This window comes from Vicugna pacos, chromosome 7 (genome assembly GCF_048564905.1).
Source record: "Vicugna pacos chromosome 7, VicPac4, whole genome shotgun sequence".
In the NCBI taxonomy this organism is placed as follows: Eukaryota; Metazoa; Chordata; class Mammalia; order Artiodactyla; family Camelidae; genus Vicugna; species Vicugna pacos.
Window position 1 is genome coordinate 41,703,371 of NC_132993.1, and position 14,767 is coordinate 41,718,137.

Here is a 14,767-nt window from a genome sequence, read left to right on the forward strand (position 1 = left end):
AAACTATTAGAGATTGAAACTTGGGAAGCACTCCAGCTCCCGAGAGTGTACAGTGAATTTCAGGTTCTGTGAAATGGATATGTAGAAAACATTTTGGACTAGGCATCCTTTCACTGGTACCCCTTAAATTATATTTCAAAAGATTATCACTCCATTACATCTATACCTTAAAAACAAAACCAAAAAAGCAAAAGCCTCTTAACTCTGACTGGAAAGGTTTTCCCTAGGCTTGTTATTCTGCACTGTTTGCAGAACCTGTTTGTTTTCCTCCCTTTTTGTCACACAACGGACCCTGGAGACAAAGGCCATATGAGAGAAGGAACCATATTTTTACTTTCCAAATCAAAGATGGTTACCTTTCAAAGGCAATATTAGTATTTTAACTTGATATTGGCTTGAGATTAGATCTAGTCCTTTTTGGCATATGTTTATACCGGAAAATGAACATGCATCATTTGGAGACACACTGGTAGTTTTCTTAATTATGTCACATGCCTGGATTTGGCTGCAACAAGTTCTATGCCCTGAATTGTTTGTCTCTTGGCAGATATTTCGTTTGTGGAATTTGATTAAATAGGGTCTCTTAAGGTTTTGGAGCTTGTTTCCCCTGCCCTCGTGTGAAAGAAACATTAGAGGTCTCTGACCTTACACTCTGTACATAGAAGACCCTTGATAAAAACCTCAGGACTGAACTGAAGAGGATTCTGGGTAAATTCATTCCCCTTTGGGGTCCCCACCCTATTTGCGTATTCAGGGCGTGGTGCTTTCTTCTGGCAAGCTCAGCCTGCCGGAGGGCTCTGAACTGGCTAACACTGCATGTGATTCCATTATGCACGTATTATGTCGGATGATATCCCCACAGAATAGCCAAGCCCAATTAGCAGGTCATTCTTCTTACAGACCTGGGAAGTCCCCTGAGTGCTCCTAAGGGCTTTTTGGTTTCTAGGAGTGTGGCAGAAAGAATGTGGTAGGAAGCTTCTAAGGTGCTGTCAGAGCCCATTATTTTATGTGAAAGAGTAGCACATATGTAAGTAGCAGCAGGGCTCTGCAGTCAGAACCAGGAGCCAAACTTGACTGACACACCTGGTAAACAGTCATTTTCAATAAGAGAAATTTGGGTTTGTATCCATTAGAGAAATGGATTGGCTAAGTTACAGAGCACTGTAAATTGTTTCTGCCAGAGGTTAGGTATCACAGAAAGTCACTCAAGGATTCTATGGAGCTTAAGAACAGAGACACCAGAAGACTTACATTTGCCATGTAATGTAATTATTGGTCTTTCTTGAAAATGTTCACTGAATGTGCAAAGCTCATTATAAAGTGGCGATAGGTACAAGTTACTTAAATGAGTCATCAGATGAACAACTGGACAAAGTATGAACAATGTTGGGGGGGCAGGGGGACTAACATTTATAGTATTGAAATTAATTAAAGGAAGGCAAACCTCTGGGATCAAACAGAACAAATGTTTTATTAGGGATACAGACAAAAGAAACATTGGCATGAAGGAAGGTGTGATTGTTAATTTCATGCATCAATTTTAGTGGGCCATTGGATGCTTAGATTAAACATTGTTTCTGGCTTCGTCTGTGAGGGTGTTTCTAGATGAGATTAGCATTTGAATTGCTGGACTCCACAGACTGCCCTCCCCAGTGTGACTGGGCATCATCCAATCTGCTGAGGGTCTGAATAGAACAAAAGGTGGAGAAAGAAAGAGTCTGTCCCTTTTTCCCTGCCTCACTGCTTGAACTGGGGCATTTCACCTCATCTTCTCTTGCCTCTGAACTGGGATTTATACCATCAGCTCCCCTGATTCCCAAGTCTTTGGACTTGGACTGAACTATACCACAAGCTTTGCTGGATCTCCAACTTGCAGAGGGCGGATTGTGGGGCTTCTCAGACTCCATAATTGTGAGATTCAATTCCTCTCTCTCTCTTTACATGTATATCCTATTGGTACTGTTTCTCTGCAGAACCATGACTAATACAAAAGGCATATTAAAATCTTGTGTTTGAAGATTCTTTGTTCCCTAGAGTTGCTCTGGTAATGAAGATTGGAAAGAAATATGTCAGATATTAAAATAAAGAAAAGTTTCATCGGTATCACCAGCAATCAATGGTTAAATATAAATTGGCCAAGAAAGCACATCAGAGCCAAGTTCAAGAGCTCAGAGCAACCCTTCTATTCTGTGAAATTCCTTGCAGCGCAACTCCAGACAATGGGCTTCAGCTGCAAGTCTGGGAGCACTGGGTTAATCAAGAAGGTCAAATACAAGGATCAAAGGGGCACACAATTCTTATCCCTGCCAGACAACCATGGAATAAGGGCAAGGAAAGCTACAGGCACACCCACTGTGCAAGCAGCAGTTAGAGGGAAAGGAGAGGCAATTCTGGATCAAATGTATCAAGCAGACCCCGAGGAAAAGGGTCAGAGCTGCAATGACAGGCCCGACAAAGGACACGAACCGGCAGAAACCAAAGGAGAAAAGGCAGAAAAAGCCAGTGGTCGTGTGTTGGTCTTTTTAGTTACTCTTTGATACATGTCAGCTACGTAATCTCCTCTTCCTTCTTTTTTAAGTGAAAGATAATATAACAGCAATAAGACAGTTGTATTTATTTTTAATTAATAAAAAATCATTGTATTTAGACATTTATTAGAAAAAAACACAGTATAGGACAGAAATCCCTAATGGAGAGCTGCTTAAAATAACTATTAAATCATTTGCATATAGTGACAATTTTACTTCTTCCCTTCCAATCTGGATTCCTTTTATTTCTTTATTTTAGAGGTAAAATTGTCACTATATACAGATGACATGATACTATATATAGAAAACCTTAAAGACTCCACACAAAAACTACTAGCATTGATAAATGAATTCAGCAAGGTAGCAGAATACAAGATTAACATACAGAAGTCAGTTGCATTTCTTTACAGTTAACTATGAAATACTAGAAAAGGAAAGTGAAAAAGCAATCCATTTCAAAATTGCATCAAAAAAATACTTAGGAATAAACCTGACCCAGGATGTGAAAGATTTATACACTAAGAACTATAAAACACTGATAAAGGAAATAAAGATAATTTAAAGAAATGGAACGCTCCCATGCTCTTGGAGTGGAAGAATTAATATTGTTATAATGGTCATACTACTCAAAGCAATCTACAGATTTAATGCAATCCCTATCAAATTACTCATGACATTTTTCACAAAACTAGAACAAGTAATCTTAAAATTTATATGGAATCACAAAAGACTCAGAGTTGCCAAAGCAATACTGAAGAAAAAGAGCGAAGCTGGAGGCATAACCCTCCCAGACTTCAGACAATATTACAAAGCTATGGTAAGCAAAACAGCATGGTAATGGCACAAAAACAGACATATGGATCAATGGAACAGAATAGAGAGCCCAGAAATAAGCCCACATACTTATAGTCAATTAATCTTTGACAAAGGAGGCAAGAATATACAATGGAGAAAAGACAGTCTCTGGCAAGTGGTGTTGGGAAAACTGGATAACCACATGTAAATCAGTGAGGTTAGAACACTCCCTCACACTATACACAAAAATAAACTCAAAACAACTTAAAGACTTAAACATAAGACAGGACACCATAAATGTCCTAGAAGAGAACATGGGCAAAATATTCTTTGACATAAATCATAGCAATGTTCTCCTAGGTCAGTTTACCAAGGCAATACAGGTAAAAGCAGAAATAAACTGATGGGACCTAATTAAACTTAAAAGCTTTTGCACAGCAAAGGAAACCATAAACAAAATGAAAGTATAACCTACAGATTAGAAGAAAATATTTGCAAGCAATGTGACTAACAAGGGCTCAATTTCCAGAAGACACAAACGGTTCATACAACTCAATGACAAACAAACAAACAAACAACGCAGTCAAAAGATGGGCATAAGACCTAAATAGACATTTCTCCAATTAAGATATACAGATAGCCAATAGCCACATGAAAAGATGTTCAACATTGCTAATTATAAAGAAATAAATGCAAGTCAGTCACCTCACATTGGTCAGGATGGCCATCACAAAAGTGTGCAAATAATAAATGCTGGAGTGGGTGTGGAGAAAAGACAATCCTTCTACATTGTTGGTGGGAATGTAAATTGTTGCAGCCACTTTGGAGAACAATGTGGAGATCTCTTAAAAAACAGTTACCATATGATCTAGAAATCTCACTTCTGAGCATATATCTGGAGAAAACTCTAATTTGAAAAGATACAAGCACCCCAGTGTTCATAGCAGCACTATTTACAATGGGAAAGACATGGAAGCAACTAAAATGTCCATCTACACATAATTGGATAAAGAAGTTGTGGTATATATACAGACACAGACACAGACATAGACACAGACACACACAATGGAATACTACTCAGCCATAAAAAAGAATGAAATCTTGCCATTTGCAGTAACATGGATGGACCTAGGGATTATCATACTAAGTGAAGTAAGTTAGAGAAAGACAAATATCATATGATATCACTTATATGTGGACTCTAAAAAAATGACACAAATCAACTTATTTATAATATAGAAGCAGACTCACAGACACAAAACAAACTTACGGTTATCAAGGAGAAAAGAACGGGAGGGATAAATTAGGAGTTTGAGATTTGCAGATACTAACTACTATATATAAAAAAGATAAACAACAAAGTCCTACCATATAGCACAGGGAACTATAATCAGTATCTTATAATAACCTATGATGAAAAAGAATATATACATGTATAACTGAATCATTATGCTGTATACTAGAAACTAACACAACATTGTAAATCAGCTATACTTCAATAAAATTATTTTTTAAAAGCTTTTTTAAGAACCACAGGATTAAAAGGAAAACCATAAATTGTGGAAAGAAATTTGAAACAAAACCAACAAAAAATGAGAATCCAAAATGTTTCAAGAACCCATATAAATCAATAAAGGAAAGACCAAAAAAAACCCAAATGAAAAATAAATACAAGTCATAAATGAGTATTTTATGAAAGAACAAACAATGGCCAAAAAACATCAAAAGATGTTTGGCCTCATTAAGTAAGCAGAAAAATGCAAATTAAAGCCACAATGACATATTTGCTACATCACCATAGGCTAGGTTATACTGCTGCTGCCAACACCTGAGACTCATTAACAAAATTTCACCTCTCATTTACACTAAATGTCCATTGTAGGTTGGTTGGGAAGCTCTGTTCATCATAGTCACTCAAGTTCTCAAGATTACACAGCAGCCACTTTCTGAATGTGACAGGTCTCCTTTACAAAGGAAAGAGAGCCAGGGAAGTATTTGTCTCCCCAGTTAATTGCTCCAGCCTGAAAGTGGCACACATCTTTTCATAATTCATTAGTCAGTACAAGTTATATGAACTCACCCAACCACAAGGAACCAGGAAGTATAATTCGTCCTTCTATGTGCTTGGAAAGTGGGCTAACTGGAAATGTTTGAGGAAATCAAATGACTTCTACAGACACCAATTTTTTTTCCTTCAGATGGCAAAACTGTATAGTCTGAAAGAAACAAATACCAGTGAAGATGTTGAGCAGCAGACACTCATATACTTTATAGACTAAATTGGTATAACCACTTTAGAAAACAATTTAACATTACTTAGCAAAGTTGAAAATTCATATAGTCTTCAACTCAGCAATACTACTCCACAATTTATATTCGAGAGAGACTTTTACATATGTGCACCAAGGACACACTCAAATATGGCACAGTAGCGTTGCTGGTAAACAGACAAATAAAAATCAAACTGGAAGTAGCTCTCCTATTCACAAACAGTAAAATAGATAATTTTTGGAATACTTATTTATGAGATACCATTCATTATAGAAAATGAATGAACAAAAGATACATACTTTTATTTGGTTGAATTTCAAAAGTATCTGTTGAGTGAAAAATGTATTTCAAGAACTGTGGTGTTTTGGTAAAGGCTTAAAACCACCAAAAATAATACATTGTTTTAGGAATATAAATAAAGAAATAAATGTTAGTGTAACACAGATAGAGTTTATCTCTGAGTGGATTAGGTGGGGTGTGATCAGGGAGGGACTGACAAGGTGCTGATACTATTCTTTCTTGGGAATAATAAACTTATTATTATTTTAATAATGGAGCTTAAACATGTGTTTATTTTATCATTATTCTTTAACTTGTACTTTTACATTACATATACTCTTGCTTACTTGTACATGCAAAAAAAAAAAAAACAAACTGTGAAATACTTTTCATATTGTGGAGAAAAACCAATCCATAAAAACAGAACAAAAACGGCACAAATGGTAGAATTAGTAGTCAAAGACATATGGATATATTCTATATATTTAAGAAGGTAGAGAAAAACATGAACACAATAAAGAGAAAAGCTTAAAATATTTTTAAAAACTCCAAGTCAAATCTAGAGATGAAAAATACAATAACTGATAACGAAAAATCCACTGAATGGGATTTTTTTAAGAAAAGTTTAGTGCACTTGAACATAGCAATAAAAACTGCAAAAAAAAAAAAAAGAATACAAAGAAAAAAAAAGACCAAAAAAAAAAAATGAACAGGGCATTAGTGACCTAAAGTGTATATAATTTGAGTCCCAGTAGGAGAAAACAGAAAAATATTTTTATAAAAGATGCCTGAAATTTGCCCAAATACAAAGAAAACCATAAATATATAATTCAAGAAGTTCAATGAATTACAAACAAAAATTGTAAAAATAATGAAGACTGCAATACAGCACATCATAATCAACTGCTGAAAACCAGTAAAAAAGAATCTTAAAAGGAGCTGGGATGGGGAGTGGGGAGAAGAGGGAGACACTTTACACACAGAGGAACAAAGGTAAGAATTACAGTAGCTGTCTTGTCAAAAAAAATTAAAAAAAACCAAGTCAGAAGACTGGAGTAAAATCTTTAAAGCATTGGGGAAAATATTGTGAATGCAGAATTCTTTACCCAGAAAAAATATCTTTCAAAAATGAAGAATAAAGATTTTTTGATAACATGCAAAAACTAAGGAAATATTTCACTAGCAGATCAGATCAGCACTACCAGAAATATTGAAAACAAGTTCTTTAGGAGAAGAAGCAAGTTACTAAATGGAAACTAAAAAATGTACTTCTCAACAATCCAGGGGTCAAAGAGGAAGCCACATGAAAAATCAGAAATGATTTTGAACTCACTACAAATGAAAACAAGATATATCAAAATTTATGTTATGCTGCTAAAGTGATATTGTAAAGGAAAAACAGTCCTGTTTCTCCACTCTGCTACAACACTCTACCCAATATACTGCACTTCTGGCCACCAAATATATAGGGTTTTTTTTTTTTTTTACCCACACAAAGCAATTCTCAGATACAAGCTGAGTGACCTACAATTGAACTCAATTCTGACACTATCTCCCCAGAGATAGCGTCAGATCCTACAGGTTATTGGTTCAGTCCCAGACACTGTCTCCACTTTAGACTCTAATTGCAAGTCCAAGTTGTCACCTCTGCTTCTGACAGATCAGCATTTGGAGGTTCTCATGACCCCTACCTGGGGTTTGATAATTTGCTAGAGCAGCTTACCAAACTCAAGAAAACAGCTTACTTACTAGATTACTGGTTTATTACAAAGGATATAACTCAGAAACAGCTATATGGAAGAGATGCATAGGGCCACGTATGGGGGAGGGGTGGCAGCTTCCATGCCCTCTGCAGGCCTGCCATCCCCCCACCCCGGGACCTACAGGTGTTCCCTGATCTGGAAGCTCTCTGAACCCCCTACTTTAGGGTTTTTATGGAGGTTTCACTAACCTAAGCATGACTGATCAGACCATTGGCCATTGGTAATTAAATCAGTCTCTAGCCCCTCTCCCTCCCTGGAGGTCAGGAGATGGGGCTGAAAGCTCAACCCTCTGATCACGTGGTTTATTGCCGTGGCAACCAGCCCCCCCCCCTGTTTAGGGGCTCTCTAAAATCACCTCATTAACACAAACTCAGGTGTGGTTGAAAAGGATTGTTCTGAATAACAAAAGACTCCTTTATCACTCTTATCACTTAGGAAATTCCAAAAGTTTTAGAAGCTCTGTCCAGGAATGGAGACAAAGACCAAATCCATATTTCTAGTTATAAATCACAATATTACTAATGTTTAGAGAGAAATGTATTAAATCCTTACATTAGAAAAAAGTCTCTCATCCATGTCCTAAGCTTCCACCTTAAGGAACTAGAGGAAAAAAACAACTGAACTTAATTAAGCAGATGAAAGGAAACAATATAGATACTAGTGGAAGTAAAAGAAAATTAAATGGAAAATAAGCAAAAAATAGAGGATATCATTGGAATCAAATTCTGGTTATTTGATACCAATAAAAGTGATCAACCATTAGCTAGATTCATCATGGAAAAAAAAATAGAAGATACAAATTACCAATTATAGTGATAAGACAGGGATATACCATTATAGACGTTGTAGATACTAAAAAGATAAGAGAATATCATTAAAATCTTTTTGCCAACATATTTTTCAACTTTGATGAAACAGAAAAATTCTTTGGAAGAAGCAATCTCCCAAAGTTCACTCAGGAAGAATAATCTGAAGAGCTCTGTTTGAGTCTGCTTAGGCTGCCATAAGAAAATACCACAGGCTGGCTGCCTTAAACAACTGAAATTTATTTTCACACACAGTTCTGGAAACTGGAAGTCCAAGATCAAGGTGCCCTGGGTCAGCGTCTGGTGAGAGCTCTCTCCTTGAGGTGCAGGTGAACACCTGCTCACTATGTCCTCACATGGCAGACACAGATCTTTCTTTCTTCCTTCCTTTTCTTATAAGGTCACAGTCCTATTAGATTAGGACCCCATCCTCTATGACCTCATTTAATCTTAATAACCTCCTAAAGAACCTATTTCTGGATACAGTCATATTGTGGGTTAGGGCCTCAACATATGCCTAAGGACACAATTCGGTCCTTAGCATTCTGCCAGTGGTCCTGCTAAAATTCATATCCTTATTACATGCAAAATACATTCATTCCATCCCAACAGCCCCAAAAGTCTTAAATCATTCCAGCATCAATTCTAAAATTTTTTACTTTCCTAGGATAAATGGCTGGAAGTTCTGTTGCTGAGTTGTGTGGTAAATGTATGTTTAATAAGAAACTACCAGATTCCCAGGGTGGCTGTTATCAATTTACCTTTCCACCAGCAATGGGTGAGAGATACAAATTCCCAGCTTCCATGACAACATTTGCTATTATTAGTATTTTATTTTAGACATTCTATAGATGTGTACTGGTATTTCTTGGGAGGGCTAATTATTAAACAACATTCATGTGTCTATTTGCCAATCACGTATCTTTGGTGAAGTATCTGCTCAACTCTTTGGCCCATTTTCTACACAATTGTTTATTTTCTCACTGTTGAGTTTAGAGAGTTCTTACATATTTTACATATGAATCCTTCATAAGATATGTAATTTCAAATATTTCCACCCAGTCAGTGGCTTGTCTTTTCATCCTCTTAACACGGTCTTTCACTGAGCAAAAGGTTTTAATTTTTAATTTTTGGTTTTTAAATTGAATTGGATTAATTAAAAATTGGGTAAAAAGGTCAGTCTCAAGATACAAATTTCAGGTACCAACATGGAGCTTGTAGCTATCTACTGAACGGCACAGCTTAGAGGATGGGTGGAATTTGGCTGCGCATCACTCTAGGTGACGGACCAACATAAACAGGACGAGGAGCATGAATGGGCAAGGAAAATTAGAGGCAAACAGACAAACCCAACTGGGTAAAATGTGAGATTCAGGACAAGCAGAGGAGCTCTGGGTGGAAAGGTCACTGAGTCTAGACTGTGAAAGATGCTGAATACTAGGAAAAGGGTTGAAGCCTTAGCTGGCAGACTCCGCGGAGTCCTTGGAATTTTCTAAACAGGAGAAAGATGTTGTTGAAGGCAGTGTTTTAGGAAGATTAATCGGCAGCAGTGTTCAAAGAGGACTGGAAAAGTTGCCACCACGCTCTCCCCTCCTTCTGCCTGTTTCCATCTCCAAACTCTCAAGTGCTCGGCCATGAGAGCCCGGTCAGGGCTAAAGCTGAAAAACATTTAAGTTTTCCCCCTAACCTTGAGCACCTTCCCTATCTTGTTAATCACACAGAAGGTACAGAGAAGGGGCTTAAGATAGAATCTCATAAGAAGTGAGATAGCTTACAGGTATTATTGTACAGAAAATAAGTTTATAAAAAATAAGTCTTTATTAAAAAAGGATGAGAAAATAAAGTTTATAAAAGTAGGACAAACTCAGTGACAGAGAAGCTCAAGGAAGTAGTCTTTTCTTACTATTATTATCCCAAAGTTGCTAGATATTTATAGACAAAAATACTTGACACTTTTCCACATTCATCAAAAACAGAAAAGACTACAAGATTTGATATCAATGATTAAGAAATACCATTTGACAGACTTGCCATATGACCCAGCACATTGATGTGGATGTCATATTTCTTTGCCATTTTGCATTTGACACCAAAATGTAGTGCCAGTGTTTAAGTAATTAACGATGAATCCCCTTACTTTTATCGTTGCTTGTTATTATCACATTAACAGGTCTCTTTTAGTTAGTGTTTATTTGTGAGAACTGTAATCTGGACAATGTCATAGGAGTGATTAGTCCCTGACAAGTAAATTGCATCAATGTACTGTGTTTAACATTTGGATAAGTTATAAATTCTACAAAAATCTGGAAAATATTTACAAAGTCATCAAGATTCTACCCCGATGTTCTCTGAGATGCTTTAGTAGGAAAGGAGACTGGTCTTGTTTTGGAGACCTACACATTCCAGCTGTGTCGCTGGTTGGTTTGTGTGACTTCAGGTAACCTCAAGGGGCCTCAGTTTCCTTTTCTGTAAAAGTAAAGGGCTAGACTGGCTGATCTGTATGATCCCTTCCCGCTGCCAGATCCTCTGATCTAAATAATTGGTTTCATTAAGTCATGCACAGATTCTATTTGCTGCTTATTTGGAGACACTTATTTTGGCTAAAATTGCATTTTCAAAAGAGCTGGATTAATAATTTTAAATTACCTTGCTTTCCAAACTGTCTGAAAGTAGAGACCATGAACAGTTGGTTTATACAAAATATAAATTAAATGCATATCACAACACCATGGAACTCAGGATCAATGATAGGACATGGTATGTTACAAAATAAAACACATTTTTAAATGCTCTGCCATTTTAAAAAGGATAGGTTTTTGTTCCATCCGATGCAACCATCAACCTTTAAGAGTTTTCAAATTCCACCTTCCAAAGCACATCGGTCTGAACAATTCACCTTCCCTCAGGACTAGTGGGCTCTGTGATTTCAAGATGCTGCAGGGATTTGGTGTTTAACTCTGAGTCTTCCTCAAACAGCTGTTGATCTTGGAAAAACTATTTAACCTCTCTGTGCTCAGTTTCCTCTTCCGCAAACTGAGGGATCTGCGGAAGACGATGCCCTAGGCCTATCTGAGGTCTAAATTCTGTGATTCGTGGATAAAGAAATCTGCTTATGGGGGAGTCTGCAGGAGACTCCTCTCACCTGCTCTGGGAGGCCTCCCTGATGCCCTTGCGGCCCGGAAGGAGAACGTGGCTCACAAATACTAAAGAGCCATCTAATGACTGAACAGGCTTTCATTTGGGCAGCTAGGTTTTTCTCTTACAGCACGCTCCCCGGGGTAAAGTGTACTTTCCAGTGAAATAATAACCACGTAGGATATTTTGATTGCTGGAGGATATCTCATTTGGAAGTCAGGTTTAAGTCACATTCCTCTGGTAGTTTTCACTTTCAGAACAAAATGAAAGCCCCCAAGGGAATGTGGATACTTAGAGTTGAAATCTGTTGGAATATGAAAAGTAATTCTCTAAGTGTTAAGTGTCTGTAAATACTTAAGACAAGGTGAAAGCATGAATACTACTTCTAATAATCTCTTTTAAGTTTGAGAAGAAGCCAAAAGGAACCAGCAAAATCTCAGAGAACACTTTGATATGAAACTATCAACCCTATGGTCATGTCTAATAACTCAAATTCTTACAGAGAGCTGGAGGAAGGCATAAATTGTCCATACAAGCACAAGATCAATTCTACAGATGAGAAACTGGATCATGTAGAGGATGCCAAAGAGTTTCCTTTTCCTCTCTGGTAAACTTCGATAGCAATGCTATTACATAAAAACTAGGTTACGCAAGAAATAAAGGAAGCCCTTCCGCCTGAATTTTCATGGTTTAGCTACCCCTACCCCTACACACATATCATAGCTTTACACGTTACTCTGGTTTTCTATGATTATGGACCAGACATCACATTCAGATGCTTTATTTATGTCATTGTGTTTAATCTTCTCAGCAGCCCATAAAAGTAGCAATTGTTTGCTCTATTACAAGATGGAGGAAACTGTGGTCCCAAGAGGTTATGTGTATGCCATAAACTGCTCTTCCTTCAAGTTCCAAAGAACATTAAGGAAGACAGTCCTAGATCATCATCATCCATTCATTAAGAAACTCATTCTATTTCTAACATACCCTACTCTAAACCCAGCCCACCTCCCTTTCCTTATTCAGTTTTCAGTGAAGATGGGAACTCTGAGAAAATTAGCTCAATTGTCTTTGCCTCCATTATCTGATTACCCCTCTATCTTGCCTTCCCCAGGATAAATGATAAAATTCCCTTTCTGCTTCTCTTTGAAACCATTTTTCAAAAGATGTCTTTTCTTTTAGGAGCGGAATTGCAAACGAGAAACAGTATTTTAGGAGAGAAAAGTAAAACAGAAAGATTACCACAGCGTTTTTCCATTAGCACCATGACATTTCTAATAATCTACACAGAAGGATTTTTTTTTTAGCATCCTCCTAAGTGCCCCTTGAAAACCTCTGTGACACACACGAAAGCTACTGACTAATTTGTTCTGGCAGAAAAATGAGTTCAGTATTACTGAAAATATGTTTTCTATCACCAGATCTTATTCAGGTCATTGAGTGGCTTTTCACTGGCAGAAGGGGGGAGAATTTACCTTTAATGAAACATTATTGAGAAGAGACAAAGAAATAACACTTTCACCTACTTTAACATTAGCAAAATGCAAATCATAGTCAATTATCTAGGAGGCGATATTTCAATAGTTTGCATTTCTCTGGTTGCACATCAGTCTGAATTTTTTTTTAAAGCAAGGTGAATAAAGGGTGCATGAGACAGACTGTGAATAAACAGCTGTGAAAAACTAACTTTAAGCAGCTTTCAGCTTAGTGACTGAGATAATGCCATTTCTCTAGAGAAGTTCTAAATATAGAGGAATAATGGATAGCAGTTTACCACCAGCTGTGTAGCTCCCTACACCAGCAGGGGCGGGGTACAGACTGGGGGAGGACTGTATAGTCCCCACCGTAATTTCAGACACTGATGAAGGATGTACTAGCGACAGGTTCCAACGGGTGTGGCAGGGTTGAGGGGGGCATGGTTCCCCGCTCATCCTTTATTCCCCCTCCCATGCAGAGGCGTGGGTAGCTGCAGTATAAACTGCAGATGCAGGTGATTAGGATGCTAAGTGGAAGAAAAGAGAACTCTTCATTATTCTTCTTTTGGAAATAAAGAGGGCTAAAATTCAGCAATCATTTCCCTACAATGTATCAGCAGAGTTAGGATACCAGCTTCATCTCTGTAGGCGAGATTACTTCCCGCTAACACCAAGAGGGAGCAGGGTGGACAAATGTGTGAAAAAGAAAACTCATCTCAAGGATAGCTTTTGTTCTGATGTTTGCTAGACATTTTTTCTTGTGTTAAAATTAGATGTATTGGGGACTGGCAGCTACAGGATTTTAACATTGAGAACGCAGAGCAGCATTCTCTAGACTGATCCCCAGATGCATAAAACAATTGTCAGTTTTGATAAAGAATTATGGCTTCTTGAGCTTTGTCTTTAGCTGTGCAGAACTGAAAAATCTGAAAATGTAGCATAATGCCTTCAGTAAACTATGCCAGAGAGTAATAGTCATGTCTATATTAGCAAAAAGCTTCTGGTCAAAATCACACCAATAAATGCATATTCAATTAGAGTTTATAGACACAGAAAAAATTCAAAGGTTCTATCACAGATGACCTTCATAAGAGATGGCTTACTCTCAGATGCCCCAGGGCAAAATTTCAACCCAAATGAAATGAGATGTGGCCGGTTATTTAACAAGATCATTGTCATTAGATAGAATCTAACTTTTTTTTTCAGTTAGAGCTTTATACGTATTTTGGAGATGGTTTGGTGGCACAGTGGCTCAGATTTATAATCTTCTAATTAAAATGTATCCTTCATATCAATTTTAGAGAAGTAAGTAACAAGCTTAATCCATGGCATTTAATCATTGAGATTTGTTTTGACATTTTTAGAACATGGAACCTAATACAGAGATGTGATTACTCTGCAACAGATTTTCAAGAAAGGTGACATGCTGCAGGAGAATTTACAAACAGAAGAAAAATGGACTAGTATGGTGGGGGAAGGGAAAACAGAAAGGATCTCGATGTCAAAAAACTCAAAGTAAATACATGATTTTCAGAATGCCTCTCCCTGAGGTCTAGAAATAATCTAAACTTTCCTCCATCTCATCATGATTTGCTGTTCTACCCCTGGCCTTCTTTAGATCTGAGAGAGAAAAAAACAAAGTTGAATGTAGAAGTAAGTTTGCTAACCACTAGCCTAAGGGCGAATGCTTGATCCACTCTGTAGAAGCATATGGC

General features: G+C 37.2%; 1 protein-coding gene across 2 annotated transcripts in view; it reads right to left on the bottom strand.

Moving 5' to 3' along the window:
* Positions 1-14,767, bottom strand: part of CHN2 (chimerin 2) — a 311,035-nt gene that overhangs the window by 282,654 nt on the left and 13,614 nt on the right. For both annotated transcript variants that reach the window (XM_072964759.1, XM_072964760.1), the window contains one exon: positions 5,404-5,539. The gene's annotated coding sequence lies outside the window, so the exon portion shown is untranslated. The remainder of the gene's footprint in view (positions 1-5,403; positions 5,540-14,767) is intronic.